Below are 15,657 nucleotides of genomic sequence, written 5' to 3' on the forward strand. Positions count from 1 at the left end.
TATATTTACTGTAAAAAATCTCAATACTTCTCCTGAAGAATCCTATTCCAAGAAACGCATTAAGAGGATGCTCTGCTCTATCACCTGTCTAGCAGACTACAAACATACAATGACGGCATCTTGAGTATTTTTCATGACGTATGTTAATAAGTTGTATACATACGGTATATTGAATGCATGATCCAAAATGATAAGGTGGAAGTCATGAGGCTTCAAAGGTGAACACAGAGTGCTGAAGTTTTATTTCAATGTTCCAACAAGGAACAATCTCATTTTCCTCAGCACAACAGTGAAGTGAAAAAAAAAAAAAAACATATACACCTTTAAAAATCCCACCAATACCATCCACCTGTGATTACGTCATGAATTGCAAGAGTCAAAGTTCCAACTAAAAAAAGGCAGAAATCCAAACTGAAAGCACAGAAAAATTAGACCAAAGTAGTGTGTACAAAATGGTCATAAATGAAGACTGGAGCCAAACCCAGACACTAGAGACAAGTGCCAGAGACAAGAAAAAGGATAATGAAAGAGCATTATGGTACCTGAGCTAAAGCTGAAATAGGAGAATATGGAGGACAGTTTAAAAAGTACAAGGAAAACACTGTAGAGTAACCTGCTGTACCAGGGATGTGGATCAAAAGATTCGCCCAAAAACAGACATGAACCTGCTGTAAAATCACTAAATATATGTGCTGAAAGTGAAAATAAACAGAACTGTCATACAATATAAGAGCAGAAAGTTAAAACTCAGAAGCGGGAGAGCACAGAAGGTGCTTGCACCCATAGCAGAGATGTCTCATGGATAGCAGAAAGATACACGGAAATGATAAGGAGTAAAATCTCCCCAGACCAGTTATCTCTATAGGGGAGATCTCTGGAGAAGGAGGAGGCTTACCCTGGGCTACATGGAAGGCTTCAGAGTGGACAGCAAACAGCAGTGGGCAGAGACAAGATGTGAAGCAATGTGTGGCAGTGTGGAAGCCAGAGTAAAGTAGGCCATACATGGATCGAAAGTCAACCAGTACAGCAGGAAAAAAAGGAGATATGGCAGAGAATGTAAGCATAAAAAGGTATTCTAATCACATGTTAATTGGGACCAGCATACTTTTTTGCATTCAATCACTCTGCTATGGGCGGCACCTTCTGTAAGTGTAAAAAAAAAAGACAGAAATAAACTTTAATTGGTTAAAGACTAAAAGTTAATTTTTTTTCAGAAAGAAGCTTATGTAGTCAAGGGGTCCCAGTAGGTGTTATAAAACTGTTTTGTTTTGTTAAATGTTCATTCATGTATTAACATATCTGTAGGCCATTTGGGTCCTCCGAACACCAGGCTGAAGAAATCCCTGTCAGTACTCCCCAAGTCTTGCTCTATTGCTAGGACGTGAAAGTCATCGGAAACTCATTCCCAGCATTACAGGAACAAAGTGTCCTAGAAACAAGGGAGGCTGTGGGGATTGCTGATTGGGAGTTTTTTTGCCCAGGCTCAAATGGCTTGAAGCTATGAGAATAAAATTGATAACGTTTTACAAAGCTGCACAGTTTTTTTTATACCTACTGGGGCCCCTTAAATGCATATTTCTGGGAAAAGGTGAACTTAGCCTTTATGGATTTTTTAACATTTATTGAACATTTGTAACTTGAGATTTATTTTGGGAAACAGTTACAGTGCCTTGAAAAAGTATTCATACCACTTGAAATTTTCCACATTTTGTCATGTTACAACCAAAAACTTAAATGTATTTTATTGGGATTATATGTGAAAGACCAACACAAAGTGGCACATAATTGAGAAGTGGAAGGAAATGGTTTTCAAAATGTTTTACAGATAAATTTGTGAAGAGTGTGGCGTCCATTTGTATTCAGCCCCGCTTATTCTGATACCCCTAACCAAAATCTGGTGGAACCAATTGCCATCAGAAGTCATCTAATTAGTAAATAAAGTCCACCTGTGTGTATTTTAATCTCAGTATAAATACAGCTGTTCTATGAAGCTCTCAGAGGTTTCTTAGAGAACTTTAGTGAGCATGTAGTATCATGGAAGACAAGGAACACACCAGACAGGTCAGGGATAAAGTTGTGGAGAAGTTTAAAGCAGGGTTAGGTTATAAAAAAAATATCCCAAGCTTTGAACATCTCACGGAGCACTGTTCAATCCATCATCCGAAAATGGAAAGAGTATGGCACAACTGCAAACCTATCAAGATATGGGCCTCCACCTAAACTGACAGGCCAGGCAAGGAGAGCAATTGTTGAAAGAAAGCCATAAGAAGTCCTGTTTTCAGTTTGTGGGAAGCCATGTGGGGGACACAGCAAACATGTTGAAGAAGGTGCTCTGGTCAGATGAGCCCAAAATGTAACTTTTTGGTCTAAAAGCAAAACGCTACACTGCATATCACCCTGCACTGCACATGAAACATGGTGGTGGCAGCATAATGTTGTGGGGATGCTTTTCTTCAGCAGGGACAGGGAAGCTGGTCAGAGTTGATGGGAAGATGGATGGAGCCAAATACAGGACAATCTTATAAGAAAACCTGTTATGCCACGTACACACGATCGGACTTTCCGGCGGATCGGAATCCGTCAGACAATTTGATCGTGTGTGGGCTCCAGCTGACTTTTTTTCCCCAAAAGTCAGACGGACCTAGAAATAAAACATGTTTCAAACCTATCTGACGGACTCAAGTCCGATGGACTAAAAATCGGGAAAACCATTCGTCTATGTGCTAATCCGACGGTTCAAATACGACGCAAGGGCAGCTATTGGCTACTGGCTATTGAACTTCCTTGTTTAGTCCCGTCTTACGTCATCACGTTCAAAATGAATGGACTTTTTGAACAGCCTTAGTCCGGTCGTGTGTGGCCAAGTCCGTTCATTCAGAAAGTCCGTCGGACCTCTGCTGAAGGTCCGTCGGGAAGACCGTCGGACCTAGTCCGTCGAAAGGTCTGGTCATGTGTACGCGGCATTAGAGTGTGCAAAAGACTAGAGACTGGGGCAGAGGTTCACCTTTCAGCAGGACAATGACCCTAAACATACAGACAGAGCTACAATGGAATGGGATCAAATTTGGATCAACGCATATTCATGTGTTAGAATGGCCCAGTCAAAGTCCAGACCTAAATCTAATTGAGAATCTGTGGAAAGACTTGAAAATCTCTGTTCACATGCACTCTCCATCCAATCTGACAGAGCTTGAGCTATTTTGCAAAGAATGGGCATAAATGTCACTCTCTAGATGTGCAAAGCTGGTAGAGACATCCCCAAAAAGACTTGCAGCTGTAATTGCAGAGAAAGGTGGTTCTACAAAGTATTGACTGGGGGGGGGGGGGGGGGGGCTGAATACAAATGCACGCCACACTTTTCACAAATTAATTTGTAAAAAGTTTGGAAAGCCATCTATCATTTTCTTTCCACTTCACAATTATGTGCCAATTTGTGTTGGTCTATCACATAAAATCCCAGTAAAATACATTTAAGTTTTTGGTTGTAACATGACATGACAAAATGTGGAAAATTTCAAGGGGTGTGAATAATTTTTCAAGGCACTGTAAATCAACCTGAAGTTTAGTTCAGCTTTAAAGTTGGGAAAAATTTGTGTCTTTTACCCGTTAAAAGACTAGGGATAAGCAAATCCAGAATATTTTAAATGTTTATGATAAATGTTTTATTGCGTTTTTGATGCATTCAGTCTACAGATAATTACACAATCTTTCAATACAGACAACCATGATTCATACATTTTACTATTCTCTGTAGATCAGATAAATCTGACGTTACTTGATTGGGCAATTCAAACATATTCAGTTCACTAAAACTGTGCAAATCAATTCATTTACAGTAGAACTACACTGAATGTGAGCGTTACAAACCATGAATGCTATTTAATTTATTTGTAATATGCAAAGCAAATTCACCCATTCATCCATGCTTCCAAGCTTTACTTTGCAGAGAAATTACTTTGAAAAACACCCCCAGTTTGTGGCAATGGCTGTTTTGAGTAAGAGCAGATATTTTACGGCACTGTGTTACTTTAACTTACAATTGTGTGATCATGCAATGCTGTACCAAAATAAACTTAATCACCACTGCGTTTTTTTTTTTTTTTTACACTATAAAAGTATATATATAAACTAATAAAAGACCGACGATTTTGAAAAAGAAAACAACAATATTTTTTACTTTCTGCTATAAAACATATCTAGTAAAAAATCAAAAATTTAGGCCAATATGTATTCTGCAAAATGTTTTGGTAAAAAAAATATGCAATAAGCGTACATTATATTGATTGGTTTACGTGAATGTTACAGCGTCTACAAACTATGGTATATATTTATGAATGGTGCTCCCCAGTGTCGTCTGACATGAAATATGAATAAAGCATACCCTTCCATATTGTGTGTCTTAATTAAGAGCACTAAGTTTAATTTCTTTCTGCTGCTTCACACCTCTGCTATCAGCATGAATCACTTCTCACAAGTTTCATGACACCAAGAGAAAAATGGTGGCAAGGGAGGGAGCGCCAGCTGATTGACAGCCTCATGTCTGTTGCTGTGAGCTCTGTGGAGGTAGGTGTGTCCCTTCTCTCCAATCAGCTCTCAAAACTCTCCTCACTGAGCTCTGCAGATTGTAACTTGAGCTCCTAGTCCTCTTTTTTCTGAATTCTCAGACAAAATAAAAATTCAGCACTTTGAACAGATGAGAAGATAAGACTGCAGATAGGTACGCCTTATGTAGGAGGATTTGTTTAATCTCTGTATATGGTTTGTATAGTTCCTTCACTGGGTAAGAATTTACAACCACTTTAACCACTTTCTGCCCAACAACATCATATGTGGGGATATCTGAATGATACCTACAGCTGCAGGCATCATTTAGATATCTTCTTTTTCTTCCGGTGATTCCCTGCACCATAAAAACAATCATAGCGGCCGTTTATTTTTACAGGCAGCGGGAAGGGACATCCCCCTTCCACAAACCTCTGGCGACCCGGATAATGAATCAGCCAGAGGCGGTCGTTTACCATAGAGCTGACCAGATAGTCCCCAGTCATCTCTATGACCTTCGGAGGCCCGACGCGACATGACGTTTCTTCTTTTTCTTAATCTCAGGCTTTCCAGCCTAGAGGCAAGATCAGGGGACTTGTAGACCCCAGATATTGTTGTAAAGAGGATCTGTCATGTCCTATTCCTATTACAAGGGATGTTTACATTCCTTCTAATAGGATCAAAAGTGATAAAAAAAAACGAATTAAATTTTTTTTTAAAGGGAAAGTGTCAAAATATAAAAATAAAAGTAAAATAAACAATAAAATGTATTTTTTTTAAAGTGCCCCTGTGCCTGCGTGCATTGAAGCTGATCTCTTTTACAAGTTTATCTTTAGCCTGGGTTCACACTATTGCGAACACAGACATCACATGTGATTCACACCGCATTGCTGTGCAGATCACATGTGATGTCTGTGAGATGCGAATTCAGCCATACAGTTTGCATGGCTGAAATTGCATTGCATTTGTATGAAAATGCTGCAGAAACCTTTTTTCCCCCCACACTGGAATTGGATCACACCCAATTCTTGTCCGAATTCACAGTTCGTACTGCGATCTGCGAACCAACCTGGGGGTTTTATTAACATTGTATTGACACCTGCAGCGGTTCGCAGAGGGCAGTGTGAACTGCCTGCAAGGGAGATGCGATGCGGGAACCCGCACTGGAATCACGTTGGTTCCTACATCACAATAGTTTGAACCCGGGCTTAAAAAAAAAAAAAGAAATGAGTATACATTCTATATTCTATTCATCATTGCTCCCATGCAGATCTGTGGCCATGCCTGGTTGTGTAATTACAATATTTACATGTTTAAATCCTAAAGTCCAGACGTAGCACAACTAAACCGTGGAAGACTTGGATCACATTGAAATTGTAAACATGTTTTGTGTGTGAACCTGTTAATAAAATAATTGAAAAGATAACTGCACTCTCATGGGAAAAAATAGAAAATAGAAAAAATAATAATACAGCGTATTTGCTACACAATCCATATTATAATTGAATGATATAAAAAATGACCTTTCCTTTTTAATCTGCAGCTCTGTTATTTTCCATAAAATGCAATCCAATATGGCAACCTGGAGGTGTTCTGTACACAGATGGTGTACAGAACGCCCCCTAGAAATGTCATTCCCTGTTTGGCTCCCAGATTTTCCCACAGGTCTGTACTAAGAAACAATTTCCTCATTAGAGCCCTGCAAGTGCAGTAGCTGACTGATAATTATAAAGTGGCTATTATTCATATTCACATTGCACATGGTCACAGACAAACAAACAGCTATTTCCTCAGAATAACAAAAGCTAGGAAACTGCAACAAAGTTTTTTTCAAATCACTGCTACTGTATGTACATTACCCAGAGTGGATGTTTTTTTTCTCAACAAAAGTGGAGTTACTCTTTATGTTTATTAGAAATACAACTATGAGTGCAAAAGCTATATCACTTACACACTGATTATCACATGATTGTGAATTGACACCCAATGTGGAAAAGGTTGCTGCCTCCTGATACACCATATATACTGAACATTATATATATATTTTCTATGTCTGCTCCAGGATATGAGAACAAAAACCTATCCAAATACTAATTTTACTTACCTGAAGCCAAAGTCACATGAAGATCCCTCCCTCTTCTTCTAGTTACTTCCTGGGGTCCTTCTTCTGGTGTCCACATCACTGCTTGTGTAATGTGGGCACATCCTATTGGTGGAAACAACACTTCCAGCGGCCAGGTCTTGACTCTAACAATGACCTTTGACCCTAACCCTGACACTGTGTCAGGAACCATGAAACAGACAGAGACAGAAGTACAATCAAACCACACTTGTTTATTAATAAAAATAAAAAGGTAAATAGAAAAAAGCGTAGTCAAGCATAGCCAGAGTCTAGTAGCCAGATCGATAGTCAGTCAGTACAAAGTTCATAAACCAGATCGGGTAATCAGCCAGTCCAGATGTCAGGGATCCAAGGAGAGCTACTGCAAGCAGGATAGAAGCAGGATAGAAGCCAGGAGGGATGTCAGCAAGCCAGTCTTGAAACAAACAGCAGGAGAGGAGAAGGTTCCTAGTAATGTGCCCAGTGCGAAGGCAAAGGAAAGAGTGAGCTGGAAGGCTTTAAATAGGCAGGTCAGACGAGCATCATTGGGAACAGCTGGTAACTGTGGAAAGAGAAGAGAGCTGGCAATTAGCCGACAACTGAGCGACCAGCCCAGAGGAGGAAGGGCTAATCTAGCCCTGACACACTGACCTAGATCAAACCCTGATCTAGCTATTTTATCATTATTTTTTTACACACACTTCTTTGTTTACATTTTTGTCCTCTAGCAAGGAGAAAGAGATACATTGTCTAAGAAAGTGGTGACTCATGTGATTGGACATGTGGTTGCCATCACCCCTTGTATAATGAAGAAATGTAAAAAACCTCTATTGTGGGATTTTTGAGGCAACAAAAAAAGGGAATAAAGAAGTAATATCTTAAAAAATTCATTTATTTTATAAAAATACTTATAGAAAAAATTCATATAGAATATTAATTTGGAATTCCAAGAAATTTCATTAAATGTTAAAAACAGTATAATTTGAAAAGGAGAAAAGTGATATTGTCCGCTATAAGATTCAGAGATCTCCAGAACAGCCTTCTATATGGAATTTCTAAATGCTGTATGAATTGAATGAATCTTTTTGATTTATTATAGATAGTGATACAATATCCCTGATGAAGATTGTATAATTACTACCATTTGAAACGTTTTGGATGAACCGCTTTTTTCTATTATCACTAGCTGTTCTGGAGGTCTCTGAATCTTATAGCAGACAGTATCACTTTTCTCCTTTTCAATGTATACTGTTTTTAACATGTAATGAAATGTATTGGAATTCCAAATGAATTTTCTATATGAATCTTTTCTATAAGTATTTTTGTAAAATAACTGATTTTTTAAATATACTACTTCTTTATTCCGTTTTTTTGTTGCCTCAAAAATCCCACAATAGAGTTTTTTTTTACATTTCTTCAAGAGATACAATGTATTCTTTTCTCTTTTCAAGAAGAGAAAAAACACAGGGGCGGGCTGTATAGTGACTGATCACTGTAAAGGTCAATCAGAGGCTATCACAGTGATCAGGAGATCAGGAACCAAGCCTTCCAGCTCCCAATTGTTAGTGTGAGACCTTGAGCTCTTGGTGAGAGCTTAGTCTCTGTGCTGGGAGCACAAACACAATGGTACACATATGCCACCCCATAGATAAAGACCCACTTCCTTAAGGTCCCATATATGCGTACACTGAGCAGGAAGAGGTTAAATACACCCATAAAAGTGACTCAGATCAACATGTGTTTGATGTAAAGCACTTTTAGTGTGACGCAAGATATTTATACTTAAAGAGGAGGGCCGTTTAAAAAAATTAATTAATTAAAAGTCAGCAGCTTGAAGCTGCTGACTTAATAAGCACACTTACCTGTCCAGGGCCCCCGCGATGTCAGCTGCCCGAGGCCGACCCGTCCCTCGGCTCTCGGGTCCCGGTGCCGCCATTCCTTCTAAGGGAAACAGGCAGTGGAGCCTTACGGCTTCACTGCCCGTTTCCTACTGCGCATGCGCGAGTCGCGCAGCGCTTTGTGAATGGGACGCGCTGTGTTCTGGGACACACAGTTCCCAGAACACAGCGCGACCCATTACCCAGAAGACAACGCGACGAGGAGAGAAGACAGAAGATCTCCGCAGAGGAGGAAGAGGAAGATTAGGATTATGTGCCTAGCAACAGGCATTTCTGGTAAGTAAAAAAAAAAAATCTTTTCTTTTTTTTTTCTTTTTTTTTTTTTTTTTTTCAGGTGGCCCTCCACTTTAATTTATTTTTTGAAACTACTAGTGTTAATTTAAAGTGGTTCTATAGCCTGGACATTTTTTTTTACCTTAATGCATTTCCTGCATTAAGGTAAACATTATCCCAGTGCTCGTATTGCCCCACCACCCCCCTTTATACTTACCTGAATCTTATCCCCATCCAGAACTATGCCACCTGCAGCAGCTTTCTCCTCTCTGCTTACAGAGACAGCAGTGGGAGCCATTGGTTCCTGCTACTGTCAATCAAATCTTGTGAGCAGAGGCAGGGCTGAACAGCACTGTGTGTGTTAATAGATCCACACAGCCTGGGTTTGGATCAAGACCACAGGTGGGCCACCATAAGAAGCTTCTTTCTATGGTGGCACACGAGAATAGGAGGAGCCTGGAGCGCTGGTGAAGAACCCCAGAAGAGGAGGTTTAGGACTACTCTGTGCAAAACAATTGCACAGAGCAGGTAAGTATAACATGTTTGTTATTATGATTTTAAATAAAATTACATGTACAAACGCTTTCATCTGCACACATGCGCATTGAAGGGAATTTGATTATATATTTTGCAACAGACCAGTGGATTGTGGTTTTAATTGAGGTTTTTTACCATGATTTTTAAATATGTATAACTATTGGGGTATTTGGATTATAAAATGTGCTCTGTTATGAAGGCAGTTTATGAGCTATTGCATGTTTTTGCATCTTACCAATCCTTAAACATGGTGGCTATGAAGGACTCAAGCTCCAGCTAACACCTTTTAGGGAGTTACAACAGTTTTTTTTCTTTTTGGGATAAATGTTTTACATAAATGAATAAAATCTGTCCCATGTATGCACCTCTGTCATTGGTAAATAGTCTCAGCTCTATAACTGCCAATTTTGCTGGGCAATTGGGTGTGTTAAAGTAAGTTAAAAAAATAACAGACTTATTGGCTGTATCGCCAGGAGAAAATAAAGGAAAAAAAGACTAAAAAGACTAAAAAAAGAAAACGAATGCAGCTGCCACATCTAATAATTGCAATGCTGCAACATATTATTTTGTTTTTTTGGTTTAAAACCTTCCTGTTCACTGTAGTTCTGGGAGGATCTCATATGATGTCCTCCCAGAACGTGGAGCCACGCAGCAGTGTGATCTGTCACAGGCTGTCGATGACTGATCACTGTACCGTTCCGCTGCCAGTACCATGTGATCACTGTGACCAATCACAGCAGATGACATGAAAATTGAAAAACAATTGATGGCTTCCTTTCATGCCATCCATTGTATACATGTGTGTTACTAGCTGTGATTGGTCACAGTGATCACATGGTACAGTCAGGGCCAATCACTAGCCCATCTGTACCATGCAATTAGCTTTAGCCAATCACAGCTAATCACAACAAAAGACACTGAAAGAACCAGTTTAACTGAGTAAAAATGGTTGCTTATGCCAATGAAATTCATTGGTATATGCAATCATAATGTGTAAAAAAAATGTTTTTTAAATCCTGATCACTTCCCCAGAGTAGTACAGCATTACTATGGTAACACTGTATTTCTTTGGTTACATATCATAAAAATCATTTAAAAAATGTAAAAAGAATAAAAAAATATATAAACTTTATTTTTTATTTTTTTTATATACACTGCCATACATACACATACCCCACCACACCAGTTATATGATAATGCTGCACTGCACTGGTGACAGTATGTAAGAAAAAATATATATTTTTTTTAATTTCTTAATTTTCCAAAAAATTATGACAAAAAATTACCACTCCAAAAAAACTCGCCATGCCTCATGCTAAATATCTTGGACTGTCTACTTTACAAAAAGGGGTCATTTGGAGGTATTTGTACTGTCCTAGCATCTTCAGGCCTCAAGAAATGGGATGAGGCTGTCGGTACATCAGGATTGATCAATTTTCAGATATACAGTATATACAGTACCATAGTTTGTGGAACTCTATAACTTTTCTATGAACTTAATAATATACACTGATTTGGGGAAATGTAGCAGAATTCATTTTAAACTATATGTATTAAGAAAGATTATTTATTTGCAAAGTTTTTTTAACAGAAACAAAGAAAACGCTTGTTTTTTTAAATGGTTGGTCTTTTTTCATTTATTTAGCAAACAGTTAAAAATTAACCCAGGGGTGATTAAATACCACCGAAAGAAAGCTCTATTTGTGTAAAAAAAAAATGATAAAAATGTCTTATGGGTACAGTGTTGCATGACCTCGCAATTGTCATTCAAAGTGTAAAAACGCTGAAAGATGAAAATTGGCCTGGGAAGGAAGAGGGTAAAAGTGCCCAGTATTGAATAATATAGATTTAATGTTTTTATGATTTTTTTTTCCAAGTGGAGGTTCGTTGAGTCAGGGCTATTGGGGATTTGCAGATTTTGAAATCCAGAGACTCCGAACCAATTAGGAGGACCTGGAGTCATTATCAGTGCTGTGATAAAATGAGGGGGAGGGAGTGTGGGGAGATAGGCTGGCCATACACTGTCCGAGTCCTCAGCTGGTTCAGCAGGAACTGGCTAAGATTTGAACCATTAATGGGCAGGCTGAATGTACCAAGTTGATCGATTGATCAACTCGGGTACAACCAGCTTGCTGGATTCACTTGCTGGAATTACAACCAGCTTGCTGGATTCATTTATAGATAACGACTGCTATAGCCTCTAGCGTAATCACTGTCTTCTCCCAGCGGGATGGGCTCCCCCCCCCCCCCCGACGGGAGAAGACAAATGATCGGCAGGAGGAATTCCCCTGTCAACACTGTCTGTTTTGATAGAGGAATCCAGCAAATTTCTTTCCTGCAACCCATGGCTGCAGAAAATAAATTTGCTCTTTGTATGGTCTTAGTTACTGTAAATAATAGCTATACTATAACCAAAGTTACCAAATGCAAGGTGCATGAATCTATATCTGCAAAAAGGATAGCATTTCATAATTGGCAGTTAAATCTGAATGCATGTAGTTGCCTGTGCAAAGAAAATATTCTCTTGAGTATATAAGGTAGTACCATTACCCTGATAGACAATGATGTTGAAGACAAAAGGATCTGGACCAGTCATTTATTTTGCATTTACTACTTGGGATTTAGTAATCCTTAAATGACCAGCCCTAACCTTTTCCATGTGACTTACATTGAATAAAAAGTTCACTGTGTGAAAACAATTGTTAGCTTCAATTTAAATGTAGCAGGTGCAGTATAATGATAATTTATAATCTATGTCTCTTCTTCTCCCTCCCCCTTTTCTAGATGGAATATAAATCATCTTGTTGCCAAATTTGCTGTGTTCTAAGTCTAAAGCATAAAAGGCAAAAAAATGCTGCTTTTTTAAACAGAATACAGTCTGATATTCTCAGTTTTATTTCTTGCATGTTGGTATTTTGTCCTGCCATTAGGATGTAAATACACATCAAACATTATTTAAAAGAGCATTTCATGTAAAGCTAATGAACTGCTGAAAAGCAAAATAACAGTTTTGAAAACATTAGTAAGAGGCAATATGCCGTGTTGAGTGGTGTGCGGCAAAAAGTCACTAAGCAAAACATTTCAAATTATGTAGCCCTCACTATGTAATTAATTTATTTATCAGAACAGCATACTTTTAAAATAATGTATACCGAAATCTAAAAAGAAAATAAAGCCTCATTATGTGTCTAGTTTCTAAGTATTTCAGCAACTACAATATAAATAATTACGTCTGTGATAAGTAAATGTTACAAAATAATATTTAATATCAAAGGCTGCTACTAGTAATACATTATACAATAGACAGCCACATTTGCAATGAACTATGCATCATTTTGATGGAAAATCACCACTCATTAGTCAACCATTGCTGGAAACTTTCCATGTCCATGAGCAGAATTAATGTTTCTGGAATGCCAATTGTAAATGTTGAAAGGATAGCTTAGACATTTCTACATGTTTATGGACCATTGGAAAACATTAATGCTAATTTCGGGTAGTATACAAACAAAACATTCTACATAGGCTCACGTTTGTGTTCCGGCTGTATCGACCTAGGCTTGAAGGATAAACATCTGCTAAAGTAACCCAGAACTGCATATACAAAATGTCTCTAAGTTATCATAGTTAGATTTACAGCACAATTTTCTTGTCAACACCTTTCTTTTACAAAGTTGCCCGCAGTGCACATAAAACCCATAAGCTATGCTTGGATATGGGCAGATTTTTTTGTATACATTTGTCACAAAGACCCTGTTTTACATGAGCCATTGATTACATGACAAGGGAGGGAAGATGAAATGACCAATTCAAATGTTTTTTTTGATTCCTAGGTTCTCTTCCATGTGTTTTTCTGTAGGTCAGAATGAAACAACAGAAGCAAAAATCACACTTTTTATTTCACTTCTGTACACAGGCAAAGTTATATATGTAATGCCTAGGCATATTATCCATAAGCTTCTTGGCTGTACAAAATAAGGTTTTAAGGGAAATATACAGGGTTTATCAAAGAGAACATTACAGGGAAGAATAGACACAAAAAGATGTCTACAAATGACTATGTTATATGGTCAATGACAAGTGCAAGATAGTCTCATTGACGACTGTAACAAAAAGAGAATTTATAAAGGACATTAAAACCCTAAACCTACCCAGGCGCAAGAAATGGGGGGTACTAGTGCAACTGTCAAAAATAACAATAGGCATGACATGATAAACAACATAAAAAGAGAGAGTCTTTTAGTCCTTGAAAAAAGTCCATATGAAAACACTGGAGTAGATTCACTAAAACTAGAGCACTCAGAATCTGGTGCAGCTGTGCATGGTAGTCAATCAGCTTCTAACTTTAGCTTGTTCAATTAAGCTTTGGCAATAAAAGCTGGAATCTGATTGGTTACTATGCAGAGCTGCACCAAGTTTTGCACGCTTCAGTTTTACTAATTAACCCTAACTGTGGCATGAAGTTCACACTATGTCAGCGTCAGCAGTCTCTCTTCCAAGAAGGATCTGGGTAGGCTTTCACCAGCACACCATGTAAAAACAAAAAGGAGAGAAAACCACTTTTCGCTAAGGCCCCTTTCACACTGGAGCGTTGCGGGCGTTGGCGGTAAAGCGCCGCTATTTTTAGCAGCGCTTTACCGTTCTCTTTTAGAGGTGGTCTGTGGCCGCTAGCGGGGTGGAAAAAGGGTTAAAACCACCCACAAAGCGTCGCTGCGGGGGGTATAGCCATGTTGCCCCATTGATTTCAATGGGTAGGAGCCGTTTAGGAGTGGTGAATACACCGCTCCTTTCAAAGATGTGGCTAGCAGAACTTTTTTCACTGTTCTGCTAGCGCACCACTCCAGTGTGAAAGCCCTCTGGCTTTCACACTGGAGTGAAAGGGCCCGTTTTTTTCAGCCGTTACACAGGCGCCATTTTTAGCGCTGTAGCGCCTGAAAACCGCCCCAGTGTGAAAGGGGCCTAACACTATTTAAGTGTAGCATTTATTACAACATGCTTATGAAATGGAAAACAATAAATATGCACTCACATTTACAAGATATTAAAAAGTGTATTGATAAGTCTCCAGCACGGCGGAACTTTCCAGGTGGTCAATGGTGAGCAAGTCCCTCCGGGTAGATATAATGTAAGGCTTGGAACCAGAAAGTAAACCAGGGAAATACCAGGAAGAGCCAAGAAAAGCAGTAGACTGTCTGTGTATATCATATGAATAAGCTCATCCATGGCTCTTTTCTCTCCTTCATTTTGTTTTTACATCATTGACAACTGTACAGAAAATTCTGTCTGCATCCAGACATGGATTACTTATTTAAGCATGCCCTACAGATATTTACTGTATATTTTGACTTTTTACAGAAAAGGTGTTGAGGATTGGAAAACTGTATCCAAAATGTACATATAAGAAATGAAAGAAATATTGTATGTTGAATTCTGGATTATCTTGCATATTCCTGAAGGTTTTGAGGGTTGCTGCACCCCTACGTGTTTATTTTTTCCCTCGATAGAGTCTCTTTAACCCTTCATACCTAAGCCTTTTTCTGACACTTGCTTACAAGTTAACCGCTTGCCGACCAGCGCACACTGATTTACGTAGGCAGAATGGCACTGGCAGGCAAAAGGGCATACAGGTACATCCCCTTTAAGAAGCGGTGTCACTTCTTAAGGAGCAGGTCCCTTGTACTTGATGTCTGCCGGGTGCCCGAGATCGTGTCATGGAGAGGAAGAACGGGGAGATGCTTTTGTCCTAGTGACAGGACAGTGATCACAGCTCTCTGTCATAGAGAGCAGTGATCACTGTCCTGTGTGTTGAAGCACAGCCCCCTCACAGTTAGAATCACTCCCTAGGACACACTTAACCCTTTCACTGCCACTAGTGGTTAACCCCTTCACTGCCAGTGTCATTTACACAGTAATCAATGCATTTTTATAGCAGATTGCTGTATAAATGACAGTGGTCCCAAAATAGTGTCAAAAACCTCTGATGTGTCCGCCATAATGTCACAGTCCCAATAAAAATTGCAGATCACCGCCATTACTAATAATAAAAAAATAATAATAAAAATGCCATAAAACTATCCCCTATTTTGTAGACGCTATAAATTTTGTACAAACCAATCAATATACGTTAATTGCGTTTTTTTTTACCAAAAATATGTAGAAGAATACATATTGGCCTAAACTGAGGGAAAAAAATGTTTTTTTTATATATTTTTGGGGATATTTATTATAGTAAAAAAACATTTTTTCTCAAAATTGTCGCTCTTTTTTTTATAGCACAAAAAATAAAAACCGTAGAGATGATCAAAT

This window comes from Lithobates pipiens, unplaced genomic scaffold (genome assembly GCF_037356315.1).
Source record: "Lithobates pipiens isolate NorthernLeopardFrog02 unplaced genomic scaffold, aLitPip1_a1.2 Scaffold_8, whole genome shotgun sequence".
In the NCBI taxonomy this organism is placed as follows: Eukaryota; Metazoa; Chordata; class Amphibia; order Anura; family Ranidae; genus Lithobates; species Lithobates pipiens.